The sequence below is a fragment of the Cryptomeria japonica genome, unplaced genomic scaffold (genome assembly GCF_030272615.1).
Source record: "Cryptomeria japonica unplaced genomic scaffold, Sugi_1.0 HiC_scaffold_128, whole genome shotgun sequence".
Taxonomy (NCBI): Eukaryota; Viridiplantae; Streptophyta; class Pinopsida; order Cupressales; family Cupressaceae; genus Cryptomeria; species Cryptomeria japonica.
The window spans coordinates 197,919-223,830 of NW_026728950.1; the positions used below are offsets into that span (position 1 = coordinate 197,919).

At 63.1% G+C, this 25,912-nt stretch overlaps 3 non-coding genes across 3 annotated transcripts; all 3 read left to right on the top strand.

The window, feature by feature from the left end:
* The first annotated feature begins 7,804 nt into the window (after positions 1 to 7,804).
* LOC131866001 (5S ribosomal RNA) lies at positions 7,805 to 7,923 on the top strand. Its single transcript, XR_009364635.1, has one exon. It is a non-coding gene; the product is annotated as a 5S ribosomal RNA (ribosomal RNA).
* Positions 7,924 to 15,727: 7,804 nt separating this feature from the next.
* On the top strand, positions 15,728 to 15,846 carry LOC131866002 (5S ribosomal RNA). Its single transcript, XR_009364636.1, has one exon. It is a non-coding gene; the product is annotated as a 5S ribosomal RNA (ribosomal RNA).
* Positions 15,847 to 23,651: 7,805 nt separating this feature from the next.
* Positions 23,652 to 23,770, top strand: LOC131866003 (5S ribosomal RNA). Its single transcript, XR_009364637.1, has one exon. It is a non-coding gene; the product is annotated as a 5S ribosomal RNA (ribosomal RNA).
* The last annotated feature ends 2,142 nt before the right edge of the window (positions 23,771 to 25,912 follow it).

Sequence of the window (25,912 nt, forward strand, 5' to 3'; positions counted from 1 at the left end):
TTTTTAGTTTTTCGCCGGGCGTCGCAATGCTATTTGAATAAACCTTTTGCCCGTTTGCGTTCTCGTCGGGGCCGGGCCGGGCCGGGGTGCGCTGCCCGCACTACCGCGCGCGCGGGGGCGACACCGAGCGCGCACCCGAGGCGCCCCGAGCACACAGGCCACGGTGCAACCCGGGCGTTGTGCGCGCACCCCGGTGCGCTCGAGGTGCTGCGCGCGCACCCAGGTGAAATCGGTGTGCACCTCGGCCAGTGCGCGCTCGGTCGAGTCGCGCACGTTGGCCAAGGTGCACGGTGATGTTTCTTACTCTAAGGTTCCGCACCAGACGCCCGGGACAGGTGAGCGAAGCTGGGCGGGGCCGGGTGCGCGGCCGGGGCAGGTGCACGCAGCTGGAGAGAGCTTTGGAGCACACTTCGGAGCGCACCAATGATGCGCTCCATTCAAAAGTTTCCTGAAAAGGCAAAAAAAGTTGAGATTATAGAATTTCCCACTTGAGAGATTGTAAAAAAAAAAAATTTAAAATGAAGGAAACGCGGGTGCCAAGGTGTGCGCAGCCCAGCCAAGGTGTGCGCACCAAGGCGCCCACCCTGGCGAAGGTGCACGCAAGGTGCGCACCCGAGGCAAACCGGACAATTAACCCAACTTTCGACTTCGCGCGCACCTTGGAGCGCACTTCGGAGCGCTCCTTGGTGCGCACCAATCTTGGGCACCTCGGAGTGCACCATGGCGCCCACCAAGGTGCGCACCCGGGGCAAACCGAGCTCCGACTTCGTGCGCACCTTGGAGCGCACGAAAGGTGCGCACCATGGCGCCCACCAAGGTGCGCAGCCCAGCCAAGGCGTGCGCATCAAGGTGCGCACCCTGGCGAAGGTGCGCACCCGGGGCAAACCGAGCTCCGACTTCGTGCGCACCTTGGAGCGCACAAAAGGTGCGCAACCCAGCCAAGGTGTGCGCACCCCGGTCAAACCGAGCTCCGAATCGTGCGCACCAGAGGTGCACGCCATCGTGCGCACCTTGGAGCACACTTCGGAGCCCTCCTTGGTGCGCGCCGATGTTGCGCACCTCGGAGCGCACCCGGGGAAAACAATGCAATTAACCCGACTTTCGACTTCGTGGGCACCTCGGAGCGCTCTCGGGTTCGCACCTCGGAGCACACCGAGGTGCGCACCTTTGATGCGCTGCCTTCACCAATTTCCAGAAAAGGCAAGAAAACATTGAGAAGGTGTGCGCACCGAGGTGCCCACCCTGGCGAAGGTGCACGCGAGGTGCGCACCCGGGGCAAACCGGGCTCCGACTTCGTGCACGCCGCACCTTGGAGCACACTTCGGAGCGCTCCTTGGTGCGCACCAGGGCGCGCAACCCAGCCGAGGTGCCCACCCCGGCGAAGGTGCACGCGAGGTGCGCACCCGGGGCAAACCGGGCTCCGACTTCGTGCACGCCATGGTGCCCACCGCGGCGAAGGTGCACGCGAGGTGCGCACCCGGGGCAAACCGGGCTCCGACTTCGTGCACGCCGCACCTTGGAGCACACTTCGGAGCGCTCCTTGGTGCGCACCATGGTGCCCACCAGGGCGCGCAACCCCGCCGAAGGTGCACGCGAGGTGCGCACCCGGGGCAAACCGGGCTCCGACTTCGTGCACGCCGCACCTTGGAGCACACTTCGGAGCGCTCCTTGGTGCGCACCATGGTGCCCACCAGGGCGCGCAACCCCGCCGAAGGTGCACGCGAGGTGCGCACCCGGGGCAAACCGGGCTCCGACTTCGTGCACGCCATGGTGCGCACCGCGGCGAAGGTGCGCACCCGGGGCAAACCGGGCTCCGACTTCGTGCACGCCGCACCTTGGAGCACACTTCGGAGCGCTCCTTGGTGCGCACCAGGGCGCGCAACCCAGCCGAGGTGCCCACCCCGGCGAAGGTGCACGCGAGGTGCGTACCCGGGGCAAACCGGGCTCCGACTTCGTGCACGCCGCACCTTGGAGCACACTTCGGAGCGCTCCTTGGTGCGCACCATGGTGCCCACCAGGCCGCGCAACCCAGCCAAGGTGTGCGCACCAAGGTGCACGCGAGGTGCGCACCCGGGGCAAACCGGGGTCCGACTTCGTGCACGCCGCACCTTGGAGCACACATCGGGGCGCTCCCGGGTTCGCACCGGCGTTGCGCACCGTGGTGGGCACCTCGGAGCACACCAAGGTGGGCAGCGAGGTGCGCACCTTTGATGCGATGCCTTCACTAATTTCCATAAAAGGCAAAAAAAAAACGAGATTTTAAAATTTCCGTTTTGAAAGATAGTGAGAAAAAGGGAATGCTGGTGCCATCTTGAGCCCGCCCTGGTGCGCAGCCCAGCCAAGGTGTGCGCACCAAGGTGCCCACCCTGGCGAAGGTGCGCGCCCGGGCAATTAACCCAACTTCCAACTTCGCGCGCGCCAGGGTGGGAGCGCACCCAACAACCGGGCCTGGGAAGAGCCAATGCGAGAAACCCCACCAAACGCTCTGACAAAAAAAGAGGGGGCGCTCCAGTAACCCCGCTTCGGAGCGCACCCTGGGCAAACCCAGCCAAGGTGCCCACCCCGGCCAAGGTGCAGGCGAGGTGCGCACCCGGGGCAAACCGGGCTCCGACAACGTGCACGCCGCACCTTGGAGCACACTTCGTAGCGCTCCCGGGTGCGCACCTCAGAGCACACCAAGGTGGGCAGCGAGGTGCGCACCTTTGATGCGCTGCCTTCACTAATTTCCAGAAAAGGCAAAAAAAAAAGGAGATTTTAAAATTTCCGTTTTGAAAGATAGTGAAAAAAACGGAACGCGCGTGCCATCTTGAGCCCGCCCTGGTGCGCAGCCCAGGTAAGGTGCCCACCCTGGCAAAGGTGCGCACCCGGGCAATTAACCCTACTTCCGACTTCGTGCGCGCCAGGGTGGCAACCGGGCCTCGGAAGAGCCAATGCGAGAAACCCCACCAAACGCTCCGACAAAAAAAGAGGCGGCGCTCCAATAACCCCGCTTCGGAGCGCAGCCGGGGCAAACCCAGCCAAGGTGCCCACCCCGACGAAGGTGCACGCGAGGTGCGCACCCGGGGCAAACCGGGCTCCGACAACGTGCACGCAGCACCTTGGAGCACACTTCGAAGCACTCCCGGGTGCCCACCGGCGTTGCGCACCGTGGTGGGCAGCGAGGTGCGCACCTTTGATGCGCTGCCTTCACTAATTTCCAGAAAAAGGCAAAAAAAAATGAGATTTTAAAATTTCCGTTTTGAAAGATAGTGAAAAAAAAGGAACGCGGGTGCCATCTTGAGCCCGCCCTGGTGCGCAGCCCAGGCAAGGCATGCGCACCAAGGTGCCCACCCGAGGTGCACACCCGGGGCAAACCGGGCTCCGACTTCGTGCAGGCCGCACCTTGGAGCACACTTCGGAGCGCTCCTTGGTGCGCACCATGGTGCCCACCAGGGCGCGCAACCCAGCCAAGGTCTGCACACTAAGGTGCCCACCCCGGCGAAGGTGCACGCGAGGTGCGCACCCGGGGCAAACCGGGCTCCGACTTCGTGCACGCCATGGTGCCCACCGCGGCGAAGGTGCACGCGAGGTGCGCACCCGGGGCAAACCGGGCTCCGACTTCGTGCACGCCGCACCTTGGAGCACACTTCGGAGCGCTCCTTGGTGCGCACCATGGTGCCCACCAGGGCGCGCAACCCAGCCAAGGTGTGCGCACCAAGGTGCACGCGAGGTGCGCACCCGGGGCAAACCGGGGTCCGACTTCGTGCACGCCGCACCTTGGAGCACACATCGGAGCGCTCCCAGGTTCGCACCAGCGTTGCGCACCTTTGATGCGCTGCCTTCACTAATTTCCAGAAAAGGCAAAAAAAAACGATATTTTAAAATTTCCGTTCTGAAAGATAGTGAAAAAAACGGAACGCGGGTGCCATCTTGAGCCCTTCCTGGTGCGCAGCCCAGGCAAGTTGTGCGCACCAAGGTGCCCACCCTGGCGGAGGTGCGCGCCCGGGGCAAACCGGGCTCCGACTTCGTGCACTGCATGGTGCCCACCAAGGCGCGCAACCCAGCCAAGGTGCCCACCGCAGCGAAGGTGCACGCGAGGTGCACACCCGGGGCAAACCGGGCTCCGACTTCGTGCACGCCGCACCTTGGAGCACACTTCAGAGCGCTCCTTGGTGCGCACCAGGGCGCGCAACCCAGCCGAGGTGCCCACCCCGGCGAAGGTGCACGCGAGGTGCGCACCCGGGGCAAACCGGGCTCCGACTTCGTGCACGCCATGGTGCCCACCGCGGCGAAGGTGCGCACCCGGGGCAAACCGGGCTCCGACTTCGTGCACGCCGCACCTTGGAGCACACTTCGGAGCGCTCCTTGGTGCGCACCATGGTGCCCACCAGGCCGCGCAACCCAGCCAAGGTGTGCGCACCAAGGTGCACGCGAGGTGCGCACCCGGGGCAAACCGGGGTCCGACTTCGTGCACGCCGCACCTTGGAGCACACATCGGGGCGCTCCCGGGTTCGCACCGGCGTTGCGCACCGTGGTGGGCACCTCGGAGCACACCAAGGTGGGCAGCGAGGTGCGCACCTTTGATGCGATGCCTTCACTAATTTCCATAAAAGGCAAAAAAAAAACGAGATTTTAAAATTTCCGTTTTGAAAGATAGTGAGAAAAAGGGAATGCTGGTGCCATCTTGAGCCCGCCCTGGTGCGCAGCCCAGCCAAGGTTTGCGCACCAAGGTGCCCACCCTGGCGAAGGTGCGCGCCCGGGCAATTAACCCAACTTCCAACTTCGCGCGCGCCAGGGTGGGAGCGCACCCAACAACCGGGCCTGGGAAGAGCCAATGCGAGAAACCCCACCAAACTCTCTGACAAAAAAAGAGGGGGCGCTCCAGTAACCCCGCTTCGGAGCGCACCCTGGGCAAACCCAGCCAAGGTGCCCACCCCGGCCAAGGTGCAGGCGAGGTGCGCACCCGGGGCAAACCGGGCTCCGACAACGTGCACGCCGCACCTTGGAGCACACTTCGTAGCGCTCCCGGGTGCGCACCTCAGAGCACACCAAGGTGGGCAGCGAGGTGCGCACCTTTGATGCGCTGCCTTCACTAATTTCCAGAAAAGGCAAAAAAAAAAGGAGATTTTAAAATTTCCGTTTTGAAAGATAGTGAAAAAAACGGAACGCGCGTGCCATCTTGAGCCCGCCCTGGTGCGCAGCCCAGGTAAGGTGCCACCCTGGCAAAGGTGCGCACCCGGGCAATTAACCCTACTTCCGACTTCGTGCGCGCCAGGGTGGCAACCGGGCCTCGGAAGAGCCAATGCGAGAAACCCCACCAAACGCTCCGACAAAAAAAGAGGCGGCGCTCCAATAACCCCGCTTCGGAGCGCAGCCGGGGCAAACCAAGCCAAGGTGCCCACCCCGACGAAGGTGCACGCGAGGTGCGCACCCGGGGCAAACCGGGCTCCGACAACGTGCACGCAGCACCTTGGAGCACACTTCGAAGCACTCCCGGGTGCCCACCGGCGTTGCGCACCGTGGTGGGCAGCGAGGTGCGCACCTTTGATGCGCTGCCTTCACTAATTTCCAGAAAAAGGCAAAAAAAAATGAGATTTTAAAATTTCCGTTTTGAAAGATAGTGAAAAAAAAGGAACGCGGGTGCCATCTTGAGCCCGCCCTGGTGCGCAGCCCAGGCAAGGCATGCGCACCAAGGTGCCCACCCGAGGTGCACACCCGGGGCAAACCGGGCTCCGACTTCGTGCAGGCCGCACCTTGGAGCACACTTCGGAGCGCTCCTTGGTGCGCACCATGGTGCCCACCAGGGCGCACCCGAGGCAAACCGGGCTCCGACTTCGTGCACGCCGCACCTTGGAGCACACATCGGAGCGCTCCCAGGTTCGCACCAGCGTTGCGCACCTTTGATGCGCTGCCTTCACTAATTTCCAGAAAAGGCAAAAAAAAACGATATTTTAAAATTTCCGTTCTGAAAGATAGTGAAAAAAACGGAACGCGGGTGCCATCTTGAGCCCTTCCTGATGCGCAGCCCAGGCAAGTTGTGCGCACCAAGGTGCCCACCCTGGCGGAGGTGCGCGCCCGGGGCAAACCGGGCTCCGACTTCGTGCACTGCATGGTGCCCACCAAGGCGCGCAACCCAGCCAAGGTGCCCACCGCAGCGAAGGTGCACGCGAGGTGCGCACCCGAGGTGCACACCCGGGGCAAACCGGGCTCCGACTTCGTGCACGCCGCACCTTGGAGCACACTTCAGAGCGCTCCTTGGTACGCACCAGGGCGCGCAACCCAGCCAAGGTGCTCACCCCGGCGAAGGTGCACGCGAGGTGCGCACCCGGGGCAAACCGGGCTCGGACTTCGTGCACGCCGCACCTTGGAGCACACATCGGAGCGCTCCCGGGTTCGCACCAGCATTGCGCACCTTTGATGCGCTGCCTTCACTAATTTCCAGAAAAGGCAAAAAAAAGAAAAAAATGAGATTTTAAAATTTCCGTTTTGAAAGATAGTGAAAAAAACGGAACGCGGGTGCCATCTTGAGCCCGCCCTGGTGTGCAGCCCAGGCAAGTTGTGCGCACCAAGGCACCCACCCTGGCCAAGGTGGGTCACGGGGTGGGTCCTAGGGTGGGTAACGGGGTGGGTACTAAGGTGCGTGCCAAGGTGGGTCATAGGGTGGGTGCCAAGGTGGGCACCAGGGTGGGTGTGCACCAACCCTAGCCAGGGTAGGTCACGGGGTGGTTGTCGGGGTGGGCGTCAAGGAGCCAAGGTGGGTGGCAAGTAGCCAAGTTGCGTGCCAAGGTGGGTGTCGGGGTGGGTGCCAAGGATCCAAGGTGGGTGCCAAGGAACCAAGGTGGGTGTCTGGGTGGGTGCCGAGGTGGGAGCCAGGGTGGGTCCCAAGGTGAGTGCAAAGGTGGGTGCCAGGGTCAAGGTGAGTGCCAATGTGGGTTCCAAGGTGCCAGGGTCAGGGTGAGTGCCAATGTGGGTTCAAAGGTGCTAAGTTGGGTGCGAGGTTGGGTGCGAGGGTGGGTGGGTGCCAAGGTGTGCTAGGTGGAAGCCCGGGTGGGTCGGCATCCCATGGGTGTCGAGTTGGGTGCCTGATGGGTGCTTCTTGTCAAGTTTTAGTCGTCGGGACTCATTTCGAGCCTTAGAGGTCGTTTCTTGTCCGGTTGCCCTGTCTTCGACCTGGGAACCCAATTTTGGTCCTCGGGTCCCATTTTTTTTTGTCTCGCATCCCACTTTTGGCCTGTGGCCTTTTCGGGGTCGATTCTCGTTTTGGGCATCAGAGCATGTTTCTTCTCCTAAAACCCAATATTTGTTTATTAAGTCTCGGAACACATTTTTGTTCTCGTGGACCCATCATGGGTCTTGGAACGCATTTGTGGTCCTTGGGTCCCATTTTGCATCCCGAAACTTGTGTTTTGGTGCTTGATCCCTATTTTGGGTGCCCACCTTGCACCAAGTGCGCACCCGGGGCAAACCGAGCGCCTTGGTGCACCGGGGCAAGATCGAGCGTGCACCCGAGGCGCCCCGAACATGCACCAAGGTGCACTCGGCCCACATGTGAGCGCAGGTCGTTGCGCCCGAGGTGGTGTGTGGGCACCGCGTTGCAGACGGGACACTGCACGCACACGACGCCCCCTCCAGGTGCACGCACGTAGGCCGGGCCGGGTGCACACCCGACGCCCTAGCAAGGTGCGCGCACCCGGGCAGGGCTCACACTTGGCGAACGGGGCGCACTTCGCGAGGGAGGGTGTGCACCTCGACGGGGGTGGGTGGCCGGGGTGGATTCGCACGTGGGTCGCGGTTTGCTAAGTACACACTGCGACAAGCTCATAACGGGTGCGATCATACCAGCGTTAGTGCACCGGATCCCATCAGAACTCCGCAGTTAAGCGCGCTTGGGCCGGAGTAGTACTGGGATGGGTGACCTCCCGGGAAGTCCCGGTGTTGCACCCTTTTTTAGTTTTTCGCCGGGCGTCGCAATGCTATTTGAATAAACCTTTTGCCCGTTTGCGTTCTCGTCGGGGCCGGGCCGGGCCGGGGTGCGCTGCCCGCACTACCGCGCGCGCGGGGGCGACACCGAGCGCGCACCCGAGGCGCCCCGAGCACACAGGCCACGGTGCAACCCGGGCGTTGTGCGCGCACCCCGGTGCGCCCGAGGTGCTGCGCGCGCACCCAGGTGAAATCGGTGTGCACCTCGGCCAGTGCGCGCTCGGTCGAGTCGCGCACGTTGGCCAAGGTGCACGGTGATGTTTCTTACTCTAAGGTTCCGCACCAGACGCCCGGGACAGGTGAGCGAAGCTGGGCGGGGCCGGGTGCGCGGCCGGGGCAGGTGCACGCAGCTGGAGAGAGCTTTGGAGCACACTTCGGAGCGCACCAATGATGCGCTCCATTCAAAAGTTTCCTGAAAAGGCAAAAAAAGTTGAGATTATAGAATTTCCCACTTGAGAGATTGTAAAAAAAAAAAATTTAAAATGAAGGAAACGCGGGTGCCAAGGTGTGCGCAGCCCAGCCAAGGTGTGCGCACCAAGGCGCCCACCCTGGCGAAGGTGCACGCAAGGTGCGCACCCGAGGCAAACCGGACAATTAACCCAACTTTCGACTTCGCGCGCACCTTGGAGCGCACTTCGGAGCGCTCCTTGGTGCGCACCAATCTTGGGCACCTCGGAGTGCACCATGGCGCCCACCAAGGTGCGCACCCGGGGCAAACCGAGCTCCGACTTCGTGCGCACCTTGGAGCGCACGAAAGGTGCGCACCATGGCGCCCACCAAGGTGCGCAGCCCAGCCAAGGCGTGCGCATCAAGGTGCGCACCCTGGCGAAGGTGCGCACCCGGGGCAAACCGAGCTCCGACTTCGTGCGCACCTTGGAGCGCACAAAAGGTGCGCAACCCAGCCAAGGTGTGCGCACCCCGGTCAAACCGAGCTCCGAATCGTGCGCACCAGAGGTGCACGCCATCGTGCGCACCTTGGAGCACACTTCGGAGCCCTCCTTGGTGCGCGCCGATGTTGCGCACCTCGGAGCGCACCCGGGGAAAACAATGCAATTAACCCGACTTTCGACTTCGTGGGCACCTCGGAGCGCTCTCGGGTTCGCACCTCGGAGCACACCGAGGTGCGCACCTTTGATGCGCTGCCTTCACCAATTTCCAGAAAAGGCAAGAAAACATTGAGAAGGTGTGCGCACCGAGGTGCCCACCCTGGCGAAGGTGCACGCGAGGTGCGCACCCGGGGCAAACCGGGCTCCGACTTCGTGCACGCCGCACCTTGGAGCACACTTCGGAGCGCTCCTTGGTGCGCACCAGGGCGCGCAACCCAGCCGAGGTGCCCACCCCGGCGAAGGTGCACGCGAGGTGCGCACCCGGGGCAAACCGGGCTCCGACTTCGTGCACGCCATGGTGCCCACCGCGGCGAAGGTGCACGCGAGGTGCGCACCCGGGGCAAACCGGGCTCCGACTTCGTGCACGCCGCACCTTGGAGCACACTTCGGAGCGCTCCTTGGTGCGCACCATGGTGCCCACCAGGGCGCGCAACCCCGCCGAAGGTGCACGCGAGGTGCGCACCCGGGGCAAACCGGGCTCCGACTTCGTGCACGCCGCACCTTGGAGCACACTTCGGAGCGCTCCTTGGTGCGCACCATGGTGCCCACCAGGGCGCGCAACCCCGCCGAAGGTGCACGCGAGGTGCGCACCCGGGGCAAACCGGGCTCCGACTTCGTGCACGCCATGGTGCGCACCGCGGCGAAGGTGCGCACCCGGGGCAAACCGGGCTCCGACTTCGTGCACGCCGCACCTTGGAGCACACTTCGGAGCGCTCCTTGGTGCGCACCAGGGCGCGCAACCCAGCCGAGGTGCCCACCCCGGCGAAGGTGCACGCGAGGTGCGTACCCGGGGCAAACCGGGCTCCGACTTCGTGCACGCCGCACCTTGGAGCACACTTCGGAGCGCTCCTTGGTGCGCACCATGGTGCCCACCAGGCCGCGCAACCCAGCCAAGGTGTGCGCACCAAGGTGCACGCGAGGTGCGCACCCGGGGCAAACCGGGGTCCGACTTCGTGCACGCCGCACCTTGGAGCACACATCGGGGCGCTCCCGGGTTCGCACCGGCGTTGCGCACCGTGGTGGGCACCTCGGAGCACACCAAGGTGGGCAGCGAGGTGCGCACCTTTGATGCGATGCCTTCACTAATTTCCATAAAAGGCAAAAAAAAAACGAGATTTTAAAATTTCCGTTTTGAAAGATAGTGAGAAAAAGGGAATGCTGGTGCCATCTTGAGCCCGCCCTGGTGCGCAGCCCAGCCAAGGTGTGCGCACCAAGGTGCCCACCCTGGCGAAGGTGCGCGCCCGGGCAATTAACCCAACTTCCAACTTCGCGCGCGCCAGGGTGGGAGCGCACCCAACAACCGGGCCTGGGAAGAGCCAATGCGAGAAACCCCACCAAACGCTCTGACAAAAAAAGAGGGGGCGCTCCAGTAACCCCGCTTCGGAGCGCACCCTGGGCAAACCCAGCCAAGGTGCCCACCCCGGCCAAGGTGCAGGCGAGGTGCGCACCCGGGGCAAACCGGGCTCCGACAACGTGCACGCCGCACCTTGGAGCACACTTCGTAGCGCTCCCGGGTGCGCACCTCAGAGCACACCAAGGTGGGCAGCGAGGTGCGCACCTTTGATGCGCTGCCTTCACTAATTTCCAGAAAAGGCAAAAAAAAAAGGAGATTTTAAAATTTCCGTTTTGAAAGATAGTGAAAAAAACGGAACGCGCGTGCCATCTTGAGCCCGCCCTGGTGCGCAGCCCAGGTAAGGTGCCCACCCTGGCAAAGGTGCGCACCCGGGCAATTAACCCTACTTCCGACTTCGTGCGCGCCAGGGTGGCAACCGGGCCTCGGAAGAGCCAATGCGAGAAACCCCACCAAACGCTCCGACAAAAAAAGAGGCGGCGCTCCAATAACCCCGCTTCGGAGCGCAGCCGGGGCAAACCCAGCCAAGGTGCCCACCCCGACGAAGGTGCACGCGAGGTGCGCACCCGGGGCAAACCGGGCTCCGACAACGTGCACGCAGCACCTTGGAGCACACTTCGAAGCACTCCCGGGTGCCCACCGGCGTTGCGCACCGTGGTGGGCAGCGAGGTGCGCACCTTTGATGCGCTGCCTTCACTAATTTCCAGAAAAAGGCAAAAAAAAATGAGATTTTAAAATTTCCGTTTTGAAAGATAGTGAAAAAAAAGGAACGCGGGTGCCATCTTGAGCCCGCCCTGGTGCGCAGCCCAGGCAAGGCATGCGCACCAAGGTGCCCACCCGAGGTGCACACCCGGGGCAAACCGGGCTCCGACTTCGTGCAGGCCGCACCTTGGAGCACACTTCGGAGCGCTCCTTGGTGCGCACCATGGTGCCCACCAGGGCGCGCAACCCAGCCAAGGTCTGCACACTAAGGTGCCCACCCCGGCGAAGGTGCACGCGAGGTGCGCACCCGGGGCAAACCGGGCTCCGACTTCGTGCACGCCATGGTGCCCACCGCGGCGAAGGTGCACGCGAGGTGCGCACCCGGGGCAAACCGGGCTCCGACTTCGTGCACGCCGCACCTTGGAGCACACTTCGGAGCGCTCCTTGGTGCGCACCATGGTGCCCACCAGGGCGCGCAACCCAGCCAAGGTGTGCGCACCAAGGTGCACGCGAGGTGCGCACCCGGGGCAAACCGGGGTCCGACTTCGTGCACGCCGCACCTTGGAGCACACATCGGAGCGCTCCCAGGTTCGCACCAGCGTTGCGCACCTTTGATGCGCTGCCTTCACTAATTTCCAGAAAAGGCAAAAAAAAACGATATTTTAAAATTTCCGTTCTGAAAGATAGTGAAAAAAACGGAACGCGGGTGCCATCTTGAGCCCTTCCTGGTGCGCAGCCCAGGCAAGTTGTGCGCACCAAGGTGCCCACCCTGGCGGAGGTGCGCGCCCGGGGCAAACCGGGCTCCGACTTCGTGCACTGCATGGTGCCCACCAAGGCGCGCAACCCAGCCAAGGTGCCCACCGCAGCGAAGGTGCACGCGAGGTGCACACCCGGGGCAAACCGGGCTCCGACTTCGTGCACGCCGCACCTTGGAGCACACTTCAGAGCGCTCCTTGGTGCGCACCAGGGCGCGCAACCCAGCCGAGGTGCCCACCCCGGCGAAGGTGCACGCGAGGTGCGCACCCGGGGCAAACCGGGCTCCGACTTCGTGCACGCCATGGTGCCCACCGCGGCGAAGGTGCGCACCCGGGGCAAACCGGGCTCCGACTTCGTGCACGCCGCACCTTGGAGCACACTTCGGAGCGCTCCTTGGTGCGCACCATGGTGCCCACCAGGCCGCGCAACCCAGCCAAGGTGTGCGCACCAAGGTGCACGCGAGGTGCGCACCCGGGGCAAACCGGGGTCCGACTTCGTGCACGCCGCACCTTGGAGCACACATCGGGGCGCTCCCGGGTTCGCACCGGCGTTGCGCACCGTGGTGGGCACCTCGGAGCACACCAAGGTGGGCAGCGAGGTGCGCACCTTTGATGCGATGCCTTCACTAATTTCCATAAAAGGCAAAAAAAAAACGAGATTTTAAAATTTCCGTTTTGAAAGATAGTGAGAAAAAGGGAATGCTGGTGCCATCTTGAGCCCGCCCTGGTGCGCAGCCCAGCCAAGGTTTGCGCACCAAGGTGCCCACCCTGGCGAAGGTGCGCGCCCGGGCAATTAACCCAACTTCCAACTTCGCGCGCGCCAGGGTGGGAGCGCACCCAACAACCGGGCCTGGGAAGAGCCAATGCGAGAAACCCCACCAAACTCTCTGACAAAAAAAGAGGGGGCGCTCCAGTAACCCCGCTTCGGAGCGCACCCTGGGCAAACCCAGCCAAGGTGCCCACCCCGGCCAAGGTGCAGGCGAGGTGCGCACCCGGGGCAAACCGGGCTCCGACAACGTGCACGCCGCACCTTGGAGCACACTTCGTAGCGCTCCCGGGTGCGCACCTCAGAGCACACCAAGGTGGGCAGCGAGGTGCGCACCTTTGATGCGCTGCCTTCACTAATTTCCAGAAAAGGCAAAAAAAAAAGGAGATTTTAAAATTTCCGTTTTGAAAGATAGTGAAAAAAACGGAACGCGCGTGCCATCTTGAGCCCGCCCTGGTGCGCAGCCCAGGTAAGGTGCCACCCTGGCAAAGGTGCGCACCCGGGCAATTAACCCTACTTCCGACTTCGTGCGCGCCAGGGTGGCAACCGGGCCTCGGAAGAGCCAATGCGAGAAACCCCACCAAACGCTCCGACAAAAAAAGAGGCGGCGCTCCAATAACCCCGCTTCGGAGCGCAGCCGGGGCAAACCAAGCCAAGGTGCCCACCCCGACGAAGGTGCACGCGAGGTGCGCACCCGGGGCAAACCGGGCTCCGACAACGTGCACGCAGCACCTTGGAGCACACTTCGAAGCACTCCCGGGTGCCCACCGGCGTTGCGCACCGTGGTGGGCAGCGAGGTGCGCACCTTTGATGCGCTGCCTTCACTAATTTCCAGAAAAAGGCAAAAAAAAATGAGATTTTAAAATTTCCGTTTTGAAAGATAGTGAAAAAAAAGGAACGCGGGTGCCATCTTGAGCCCGCCCTGGTGCGCAGCCCAGGCAAGGCATGCGCACCAAGGTGCCCACCCGAGGTGCACACCCGGGGCAAACCGGGCTCCGACTTCGTGCAGGCCGCACCTTGGAGCACACTTCGGAGCGCTCCTTGGTGCGCACCATGGTGCCCACCAGGGCGCACCCGAGGCAAACCGGGCTCCGACTTCGTGCACGCCGCACCTTGGAGCACACATCGGAGCGCTCCCAGGTTCGCACCAGCGTTGCGCACCTTTGATGCGCTGCCTTCACTAATTTCCAGAAAAGGCAAAAAAAAACGATATTTTAAAATTTCCGTTCTGAAAGATAGTGAAAAAAACGGAACGCGGGTGCCATCTTGAGCCCTTCCTGATGCGCAGCCCAGGCAAGTTGTGCGCACCAAGGTGCCCACCCTGGCGGAGGTGCGCGCCCGGGGCAAACCGGGCTCCGACTTCGTGCACTGCATGGTGCCCACCAAGGCGCGCAACCCAGCCAAGGTGCCCACCGCAGCGAAGGTGCACGCGAGGTGCGCACCCGAGGTGCACACCCGGGGCAAACCGGGCTCCGACTTCGTGCACGCCGCACCTTGGAGCACACTTCAGAGCGCTCCTTGGTACGCACCAGGGCGCGCAACCCAGCCAAGGTGCTCACCCCGGCGAAGGTGCACGCGAGGTGCGCACCCGGGGCAAACCGGGCTCGGACTTCGTGCACGCCGCACCTTGGAGCACACATCGGAGCGCTCCCGGGTTCGCACCAGCATTGCGCACCTTTGATGCGCTGCCTTCACTAATTTCCAGAAAAGGCAAAAAAAAGAAAAAAATGAGATTTTAAAATTTCCGTTTTGAAAGATAGTGAAAAAAACGGAACGCGGGTGCCATCTTGAGCCCGCCCTGGTGTGCAGCCCAGGCAAGTTGTGCGCACCAAGGCACCCACCCTGGCCAAGGTGGGTCACGGGGTGGGTCCTAGGGTGGGTAACGGGGTGGGTACTAAGGTGCGTGCCAAGGTGGGTCATAGGGTGGGTGCCAAGGTGGGCACCAGGGTGGGTGTGCACCAACCCTAGCCAGGGTAGGTCACGGGGTGGTTGTCGGGGTGGGCGTCAAGGAGCCAAGGTGGGTGGCAAGTAGCCAAGTTGCGTGCCAAGGTGGGTGTCGGGGTGGGTGCCAAGGATCCAAGGTGGGTGCCAAGGAACCAAGGTGGGTGTCTGGGTGGGTGCCGAGGTGGGAGCCAGGGTGGGTCCCAAGGTGAGTGCAAAGGTGGGTGCCAGGGTCAAGGTGAGTGCCAATGTGGGTTCCAAGGTGCCAGGGTCAGGGTGAGTGCCAATGTGGGTTCAAAGGTGCTAAGTTGGGTGCGAGGTTGGGTGCGAGGGTGGGTGGGTGCCAAGGTGTGCTAGGTGGAAGCCCGGGTGGGTCGGCATCCCATGGGTGTCGAGTTGGGTGCCTGATGGGTGCTTCTTGTCAAGTTTTAGTCGTCGGGACTCATTTCGAGCCTTAGAGGTCGTTTCTTGTCCGGTTGCCCTGTCTTCGACCTGGGAACCCAATTTTGGTCCTCGGGTCCCATTTTTTTTTGTCTCGCATCCCACTTTTGGCCTGTGGCCTTTTCGGGGTCGATTCTCGTTTTGGGCATCAGAGCATGTTTCTTCTCCTAAAACCCAATATTTGTTTATTAAGTCTCGGAACACATTTTTGTTCTCGTGGACCCATCATGGGTCTTGGAACGCATTTGTGGTCCTTGGGTCCCATTTTGCATCCCGAAACTTGTGTTTTGGTGCTTGATCCCTATTTTGGGTGCCCACCTTGCACCAAGTGCGCACCCGGGGCAAACCGAGCGCCTTGGTGCACCGGGGCAAGATCGAGCGTGCACCCGAGGCGCCCCGAACATGCACCAAGGTGCACTCGGCCCACATGTGAGCGCAGGTCGTTGCGCCCGAGGTGGTGTGTGGGCACCGCGTTGCAGACGGGACACTGCACGCACACGACGCCCCCTCCAGGTGCACGCACGTAGGCCGGGCCGGGTGCACACCCGACGCCCTAGCAAGGTGCGCGCACCCGGGCAGGGCTCACACTTGGCGAACGGGGCGCACTTCGCGAGGGAGGGTGTGCACCTCGACGGGGGTGGGTGGCCGGGGTGGATTCGCACGTGGGTCGCGGTTTGCTAAGTACACACTGCGACAAGCTCATAACGGGTGCGATCATACCAGCGTTAGTGCACCGGATCCCATCAGAACTCCGCAGTTAAGCGCGCTTGGGCCGGAGTAGTACTGGGATGGGTGACCTCCCGGGAAGTCCCGGTGTTGCACCCTTTTTTAGTTTTTCGCCGGGCGTCGCAATGCTATTTGAATAAACCTTTTGCCCGTTTGCGTTCTCGTCGGGGCCGGGCCGGGCCGGGGTGCGCTGCCCGCACTACCGCGCGCTGCGGGGGCGACACCGAGCGCGCACCCGAGGCGCCCCGAGCACACAGGCCACGGTGCAACCCGGGCGTTGTGCGCGCACCCCGGTGCGCCCGAGGTGCTGCGCGCGCACCCAGGTGAAATCGGTGTGCACCTCGGCCAGTGCGCGCTCGGTCGAGTCGCGCACGTTGGCCAAGGTGCACGGTGATGTTTCTTACTCTAAGGTTCCGCACCAGACGCCCGGGACAGGTGAGCGAAGCTGGGCGGGGCCGGGTGCGCGGCCGGGGCAGGTGCACGCAGCTGGAGAGAGCTTTGGAGCACACTTCGGAGCGCACCAATGATGCGCTCCATTCAAAAGTTTCCTGAAAAGGCAAAAAAAGTTGAGATTATAGAATTTCCCACTTGAGAGATTGTAAAAAAAAAAAATTTAAAATGAAGGAAACGCGGGTGCCAAGGTGTGCGCAGCCCAGCCAAGGTGTGCGCACCAAGGCGCCCACCCTGGCGAAGGTGCACGCAAGGTGCGCACCCGAGGCAAACCGGACAATTAACCCAACTTTCGACTTCGCGCGCACCTTGGAGCGCACTTCGGAGCGCTCCTTGGTGCGCACCAATCTTGGGCACCTCGGAGTGCACCATGGCGCCCACCAAGGTGCGCACCCGGGGCAAACCGAGCTCCGACTTCGTGCGCACCTTGGAGCGCACGAAAGGTGCGCACCATGGCGCCCACCAAGGTGCGCAGCCCAGCCAAGGCGTGCGCATCAAGGTGCGCACCCTGGCGAAGGTGCGCACCCGGGGCAAACCGAGCTCCGACTTCGTGCGCACCTTGGAGCGCACAAAAGGTGCGCAACCCAGCCAAGGTGTGCGCACCCCGGTCAAACCGAGCTCCGAATCGTGCGCACCAGAGGTGCACGCCATCGTGCGCACCTTGGAGCACACTTCGGAGCCCTCCTTGGTGCGCGCCGATGTTGCGCACCTCGGAGCGCACCCGGGGAAAACAATGCAATTAACCCGACTTTCGACTTCGTGGGCACCTCGGAGCGCTCTCGGGTTCGCACCTCGGAGCACACCGAGGTGCGCACCTTTGATGCGCTGCCTTCACCAATTTCCAGAAAAGGCAAGAAAACATTGAGAAGGTGTGCGCACCGAGGTGCCCACCCTGGCGAAGGTGCACGCGAGGTGCGCACCCGGGGCAAACCGGGCTCCGACTTCGTGCACGCCGCACCTTGGAGCACACTTCGGAGCGCTCCTTGGTGCGCACCAGGGCGCGCAACCCAGCCGAGGTGCCCACCCCGGCGAAGGTGCACGCGAGGTGCGCACCCGGGGCAAACCGGGCTCCGACTTCGTGCACGCCATGGTGCCCACCGCGGCGAAGGTGCACGCGAGGTGCGCACCCGGGGCAAACCGGGCTCCGACTTCGTGCACGCCGCACCTTGGAGCACACTTCGGAGCGCTCCTTGGTGCGCACCATGGTGCCCACCAGGGCGCGCAACCCCGCCGAAGGTGCACGCGAGGTGCGCACCCGGGGCAAACCGGGCTCCGACTTCGTGCACGCCGCACCTTGGAGCACACTTCGGAGCGCTCCTTGGTGCGCACCATGGTGCCCACCAGGGCGCGCAACCCCGCCGAAGGTGCACGCGAGGTGCGCACCCGGGGCAAACCGGGCTCCGACTTCGTGCACGCCATGGTGCGCACCGCGGCGAAGGTGCGCACCCGGGGCAAACCGGGCTCCGACTTCGTGCACGCCGCACCTTGGAGCACACTTCGGAGCGCTCCTTGGTGCGCACCAGGGCGCGCAACCCAGCCGAGGTGCCCACCCCGGCGAAGGTGCACGCGAGGTGCGTACCCGGGGCAAACCGGGCTCCGACTTCGTGCACGCCGCACCTTGGAGCACACTTCGGAGCGCTCCTTGGTGCGCACCATGGTGCCCACCAGGCCGCGCAACCCAGCCAAGGTGTGCGCACCAAGGTGCACGCGAGGTGCGCACCCGGGGCAAACCGGGGTCCGACTTCGTGCACGCCGCACCTTGGAGCACACATCGGGGCGCTCCCGGGTTCGCACCGGCGTTGCGCACCGTGGTGGGCACCTCGGAGCACACCAAGGTGGGCAGCGAGGTGCGCACCTTTGATGCGATGCCTTCACTAATTTCCATAAAAGGCAAAAAAAAAACGAGATTTTAAAATTTCCGTTTTGAAAGATAGTGAGAAAAAGGGAATGCTGGTGCCATCTTGAGCCCGCCCTGGTGCGCAGCCCAGCCAAGGTGTGCGCACCAAGGTGCCCACCCTGGCGAAGGTGCGCGCCCGGGCAATTAACCCAACTTCCAACTTCGCGCGCGCCAGGGTGGGAGCGCACCCAACAACCGGGCCTGGGAAGAGCCAATGCGAGAAACCCCACCAAACGCTCTGACAAAAAAAGAGGGGGCGCTCCAGTAACCCCGCTTCGGAGCGCACCCTGGGCAAACCCAGCCAAGGTGCCCACCCCGGCCAAGGTGCAGGCGAGGTGCGCACCCGGGGCAAACCGGGCTCCGACAACGTGCACGCCGCACCTTGGAGCACACTTCGTAGCGCTCCCGGGTGCGCACCTCAGAGCACACCAAGGTGGGCAGCGAGGTGCGCACCTTTGATGCGCTGCCTTCACTAATTTCCAGAAAAGGCAAAAAAAAAAGGAGATTTTAAAATTTCCGTTTTGAAAGATAGTGAAAAAAACGGAACGCGCGTGCCATCTTGAGCCCGCCCTGGTGCGCAGCCCAGGTAAGGTGCCCACCCTGGCAAAGGTGCGCACCCGGGCAATTAACCCTACTTCCGACTTCGTGCGCGCCAGGGTGGCAACCGGGCCTCGGAAGAGCCAATGCGAGAAACCCCACCAAACGCTCCGACAAAAAAAGAGGCGGCGCTCCAATAACCCCGCTTCGGAGCGCAGCCGGGGCAAACCCAGCCAAGGTGCCCACCCCGACGAAGGTGCACGCGAGGTGCGCACCCGGGGCAAACCGGGCTCCGACAACGTGCACGCAGCACCTTGGAGCACACTTCGAAGCACTCCCGGGTGCCCACCGGCGTTGCGCACCGTGGTGGGCAGCGAGGTGCGCACCTTTGATGCGCTGCCTTCACTAATTTCCAGAAAAAGGCAAAAAAAAATGAGATTTTAAAATTTCCGTTTTGAAAGATAGTGAAAAAAAAGGAACGCGGGTGCCATCTTGAGCCCGCCCTGGTGCGCAGCCCAGGCAAGGCATGCGCACCAAGGTGCCCACCCGAGGTGCACACCCGGGGCAAACCGGGCTCCGACTTCGTGCAGGCCGCACCTTGGAGCACACTTCGGAGCGCTCCTTGGTGCGCACCATGGTGCCCACCAGGGCGCGCAACCCAGCCAAGGTCTGCACACTAAGGTGCCCACCCCGGCGAAGGTGCACGCGAGGTGCGCACCCGGGGCAAACCGGGCTCCGACTTCGTGCACGCCATGGTGCCCACCGCGGCGAAGGTGCACGCGAGGTGCGCACCCGGGGCAAACCGGGCTCCGACTTCGTGCACGCCGCACCTTGGAGCACACTTCGGAGCGCTCCTTGGTGCGCACCATGGTGCCCACCAGGGCGCGCAACCCAGCCAAGGTGTGCGCACCAAGGTGCACGCGAGGTGCGCACCCGGGGCAAACCGGGGTCCGACTTCGTGCACGCCGCACCTTGGAGCACACATCGGAGCGCTCCCAGGTTCGCACCAGCGTTGCGCACCTTTGATGCGCTGCCTTCACTAATTTCCAGAAAAGGCAAAAAAAAACGATATTTTAAAATTTCCGTTCTGAAAGATAGTGAAAAAAACGGAACGCGGGTGCCATCTTGAGCCCTTCCTGGTGCGCAGCCCAGGCAAGTTGTGCGCACCAAGGTGCCCACCCTGGCGGAGGTGCGCGCCCGGGGCAAACCGGGCTCCGACTTCGTGCACTGCATGGTGCCCACCAAGGCGCGCAACCCAGCCAAGGTGCCCACCGCAGCGAAGGTGCACGCGAGGTGCACACCCGGGGCAAACCGGGCTCCGACTTCGTGCACGCCGCACCTTGGAGCACACTTCAGAGCGCTCCTTGGTGCGCACCAGGGCGCGCAACCCAGCCGAGGTGCCCACCCCGGCGAAGGTGCACGCGAGGTGCGCACCCGGGGCAAACCGGGCTCCGACTTCGTGCACGCCATGGTGCCCACCGCGGCGAAGGTGCGCACCCGGGGCAAACCGGGCTCCGACTTCGTGCACGCCGCACCTTGGAGCACACTTCGGAGCGCTCCTTGGTGCGCACCATGGTGCCCACCAGGCCGCGCAACCCAGCCAAGGTGTGCGCACCAAGGTGCACGCGAGGTGCGCACCCGGGGCAAACCGGGGTCCGACTTCGTGCACGCCGCACCTTGGAGCACACATCGGGGCGCTCCCGGGTTCGCACCGGCGTTGCGCACCGTGGTGGGCACCTCGGAGCACACCAAGGTGGGCAGCGAGGTGCGCACCTTTGATGCGATGCCTTCACTAATTTCCATAAAAGGCAAAAAAAAAACGAGATTTTAAAATTTCCGTTTTGAAAGATAGTGAGAAAAAGGGAATGCTGGTGCCATCTTGAGCCCGCCCTGGTGCGCAGCCCAGCCAAGGTTTGCGCACCAAGGTGCCCACCCTGGCGAAGGTGCGCGCCCGGGCAATTAACCCAACTTCCAACTTCGCGCGCGCCAGGGTGGGAGCGCACCCAACAACCGGGCCTGGGAAGAGCCAATGCGAGAAACCCCACCAAACTCTCTGACAAAAAAAGAGGGGGCGCTCCAGTAACCCCGCTTCGGAGCGCACCCTGGGCAAACCCAGCCAAGGTGCCCACCCCGGCCAAGGTGCAGGCGAGGTGCGCACCCGGGGCAAACCGGGCTCCGACAACGTGCACGCCGCACCTTGGAGCACACTTCGTAGCGCTCCCGGGTGCGCACCTCAGAGCACACCAAGGTGGGCAGCGAGGTGCGCACCTTTGATGCGCTGCCTTCACTAATTTCCAGAAAAGGCAAAAAAAAAAGGAGATTTTAAAATTTCCGTTTTGAAAGATAGTGAAAAAAACGGAACGCGCGTGCCATCTTGAGCCCGCCCTGGTGCGCAGCCCAGGTAAGGTGCCACCCTGGCAAAGGTGCGCACCCGGGCAATTAACCCTACTTCCGACTTCGTGCGCGCCAGGGTGGCAACCGGGCCTCGGAAGAGCCAATGCGAGAAACCCCACCAAACGCTCCGACAAAAAAAGAGGCGGCGCTCCAATAACCCCGCTTCGGAGCGCAGCCGGGGCAAACCAAGCCAAGGTGCCCACCCCGACGAAGGTGCACGCGAGGTGCGCACCCGGGGCAAACCGGGCTCCGACAACGTGCACGCAGCACCTTGGAGCACACTTCGAAGCACTCCCGGGTGCCCACCGGCGTTGCGCACCGTGGTGGGCAGCGAGGTGCGCACCTTTGATGCGCTGCCTTCACTAATTTCCAGAAAAAGGCAAAAAAAAATGAGATTTTAAAATTTCCGTTTTGAAAGATAGTGAAAAAAAAGGAACGCGGGTGCCATCTTGAGCCCGCCCTGGTGCGCAGCCCAGGCAAGGCATGCGCACCAAGGTGCCCACCCGAGGTGCACACCCGGGGCAAACCGGGCTCCGACTTCGTGCAGGCCGCACCTTGGAGCACACTTCGGAGCGCTCCTTGGTGCGCACCATGGTGCCCACCAGGGCGCACCCGAGGCAAACCGGGCTCCGACTTCGTGCACGCCGCACCTTGGAGCACACATCGGAGCGCTCCCAGGTTCGCACCAGCGTTGCGCACCTTTGATGCGCTGCCTTCACTAATTTCCAGAAAAGGCAAAAAAAAACGATATTTTAAAATTTCCGTTCTGAAAGATAGTGAAAAAAACGGAACGCGGGTGCCATCTTGAGCCCTTCCTGATGCGCAGCCCAGGCAAGTTGTGCGCACCAAGGTGCCCACCCTGGCGGAGGTGCGCGCCCGGGGCAAACCGGGCTCCGACTTCGTGCACTGCATGGTGCCCACCAAGGCGCGCAACCCAGCCAAGGTGCCCACCGCAGCGAAGGTGCACGCGAGGTGCGCACCCGAGGTGCACACCCGGGGCAAACCGGGCTCCGACTTCGTGCACGCCGCACCTTGGAGCACACTTCAGAGCGCTCCTTGGTACGCACCAGGGCGCGCAACCCAGCCAAGGTGCTCACCCCGGCGAAGGTGCACGCGAGGTGCGCACCCGGGGCAAACCGGGCTCGGACTTCGTGCACGCCGCACCTTGGAGCACACATCGGAGCGCTCCCGGGTTCGCACCAGCATTGCGCACCTTTGATGCGCTGCCTTCACTAATTTCCAGAAAAGGCAAAAAAAAGAAAAAAATGAGATTTTAAAATTTCCGTTTTGAAAGATAGTGAAAAAAACGGAACGCGGGTGCCATCTTGAGCCCGCCCTGGTGTGCAGCCCAGGCAAGTTGTGCGCACCAAGGCACCCACCCTGGCCAAGGTGGGTCACGGGGTGGGTCCTAGGGTGGGTAACGGGGTGGGTACTAAGGTGCGTGCCAAGGTGGGTCATAGGGTGGGTGCCAAGGTGGGCACCAGGGTGGGTGTGCACCAACCCTAGCCAGGGTAGGTCACGGGGTGGTTGTCGGGGTGGGCGTCAAGGAGCCAAGGTGGGTGGCAAGTAGCCAAGTTGCGTGCCAAGGTGGGTGTCGGGGTGGGTGCCAAGGATCCAAGGTGGGTGCCAAGGAACCAAGGTGGGTGTCTGGGTGGGTGCCGAGGTGGGAGCCAGGGTGGGTCCCAAGGTGAGTGCAAAGGTGGGTGCCAGGGTCAAGGTGAGTGCCAATGTGGGTTCCAAGGTGCCAGGGTCAGGGTGAGTGCCAATGTGGGTTCAAAGGTGCTAAGTTGGGTGCGAGGTTGGGTGCGAGGGTGGGTGGGTGCCAAGGTGTGCTAGGTGGAAGCCCGGGTGGGTCGGCATCCCATGGGTGTCGAGTTGGGTGCCTGATGGGTGCTTCTTGTCAAGTTTTAGTCGTCGGGACTCATTTCGAGCCTTAGAGGTCGTTTCTTGTCCGGTTGCCCTGTCTTCGACCTGGGAACCCAATTTTGGTCCTCGGGTCCCATTTTTTTTTGTCTCGCATCCCACTTTTGGCCTGTGGCCTTTTCGGGGTCGATTCTCGTTTTGGGCATCAGAGCATGTTTCTTCTCCTAAAACCCAATATTTGTTTATTAAGTCTCGGAACACATTTTTGTTCTCGTGGACCCATCATGGGTCTTGGAACGCATTTGTGGTCCTTGGGTCCCATTTTGCATCCCGAAACTTGTGTTTTGGTGCTTGATCCCTATTTTGGGTGCCCACCTTGCACCAAGTGCGCACCCGGGGCAAACCGAGCGCCTTGGTGCACCGGGGCAAGATCGAGCGTGCACCCGAGGCGCCCCGAACATGCACCAAGGTGCACTCGGCCCACATGTGAGCGCAGGTCGTTGCGCCCGAGGTGGTGTGTGGGCACCGCGTTGCAGACGGGACACTGCACGCACACGACGCCCCCTCCAGGTGCACGCACGTAGGCCGGGCCGGGTGCACACCCGACGCCCTAGCAAGGTGCGCGCACCCGGGCAGGGCTCACACTTGGCGAACGGGGCGCACTTCGCGAGGGAGGGTGTGCACCTCGACGGGGGTGGGTGGCCGGGGTGGATTCGCACGTGGGTCGCGGTTTGCTAAGTACACACTGCGACAAGCTCATAACGGGTGCGATCATACCAGCGTTAGTGCACCGGATCCCATCAGAACTCCGCAGTTAAGCGCGCTTGGGCCGGAGTAGTACTGGGATGGGTGACCTCCCGGGAAGTCCCGGTGTTGCACCCTTTTTTAGTTTTTCGCCGGGCGTCGCAATGCTATTTGAATAAACCTTTTGCCCGTTTGCGTTCTCGTCGGGGCCGGGCCGGGCCGGGGTGCGCTGCCCGCACTACCGCGCGCGCGGGGGCGACACCGAGCGCGCACCCGAGGCGCCCCGAGCACACAGGCCACGGTGCAACCCGGGCGTTGTGCGCGCACCCCGGTGCGCCCGAGGTGCTGCGCGCGCACCCAGGTGAAATCGGTGTGCACCTCGGCCAGTGCGCGCTCGGTCGAGTCGCGCACGTTGGCCAAGGTGCACGGTGATGTTTCTTACTCTAAGGTTCCGCACCAGACGCCCGGGACAGGTGAGCGAAGCTGGGCGGGGCCGGGTGCGCGGCCGGGGCAGGTGCACGCAGCTGGAGAGAGCTTTGGAGCACACTTCGGAGCGCACCAATGATGCGCTCCATTCAAAAGTTTCCTGAAAAGGCAAAAAAAGTTGAGATTATAGAATTTCCCACTTGAGAGATTGTAAAAAAAAAAAATTTAAAATGAAGGAAACGCGGGTGCCAAGGTGTGCGCAGCCCAGCCAAGGTGTGCGCACCAAGGCGCCCACCCTGGCGAAGGTGCACGCAAGGTGCGCACCCGAGGCAAACCGGACAATTAACCCAACTTTCGACTTCGCGCGCACCTTGGAGCGCACTTCGGAGCGCTCCTTGGTGCGCACCAATCTTGGGCACCTCGGAGTGCACCATGGCGCCCACCAAGGTGCGCACCCGGGGCAAACCGAGCTCCGACTTCGTGCGCACCTTGGAGCGCACGAAAGGTGCGCACCATGGCGCCCACCAAGGTGCGCAGCCCAGCCAAGGCGTGCGCATCAAGGTGCGCACCCTGGCGAAGGTGCGCACCCGGGGCAAACCGAGCTCCGACTTCGTGCGCACCTTGGAGCGCACAAAAGGTGCGCAACCCAGCCAAGGTGTGCGCACCCCGGTCAAACCGAGCTCCGAATCGTGCGCACCAGAGGTGCACGCCATCGTGCGCACCTTGGAGCACACTTCGGAGCCCTCCTTGGTGCGCGCCGATGTTGCGCACCTCGGAGCGCACCCGGGGAAAACAATGCAATTAACCCGACTTTCGACTTCGTGGGCACCTCGGAGCGCTCTCGGGTTCGCACCTCGGAGCACACCGAGGTGCGCACCTTTGATGCGCTGCCTTCACCAATTTCCAGAAAAGGCAAGAAAACATTGAGAAGGTGTGCGCACCGAGGTGCCCACCCTGGCGAAGGTGCACGCGAGGTGCGCACCCGGGGCAAACCGGGCTCCGACTTCGTGCACGCCGCACCTTGGAGCACACTTCGGAGCGCTCCTTGGTGCGCACCAGGGCGCGCAACCCAGCCGAGGTGCCCACCCCGGCGAAGGTGCACGCGAGGTGCGCACCCGGGGCAAACCGGGCTCCGACTTCGTGCACGCCATGGTGCCCACCGCGGCGAAGGTGCACGCGAGGTGCGCACCCGGGGCAAACCGGGCTCCGACTTCGTGCACGCCGCACCTTGGAGCACACTTCGGAGCGCTCCTTGGTGCGCACCATGGTGCCCACCAGGGCGCGCAACCCCGCCGAAGGTGCACGCGAGGTGCGCACCCGGGGCAAACCGGGCTCCGACTTCGTGCACGCCGCACCTTGGAGCACACTTCGGAGCGCTCCTTGGTGCGCACCATGGTGCCCACCAGGGCGCGCAACCCCGCCGAAGGTGCACGCGAGGTGCGCACCCGGGGCAAACCGGGCTCCGACTTCGTGCACGCCATGGTGCGCACCGCGGCGAAGGTGCGCACCCGGGGCAAACCGGGCTCCGACTTCGTGCACGCCGCACCTTGGAGCACACTTCGGAGCGCTCCTTGGTGCGCACCAGGGCGCGCAACCCAGCCGAGGTGCCCACCCCGGCGAAGGTGCACGCGAGGTGCGTACCCGGGGCAAACCGGGCTCCGACTTCGTGCACGCCGCACCTTGGAGCACACTTCGGAGCGCTCCTTGGTGCGCACCATGGTGCCCACCAGGCCGCGCAACCCAGCCAAGGTGTGCGCACCAAGGTGCACGCGAGGTGCGCACCCGGGGCAAACCGGGGTCCGACTTCGTGCACGCCGCACCTTGGAGCACACATCGGGGCGCTCCCGGGTTCGC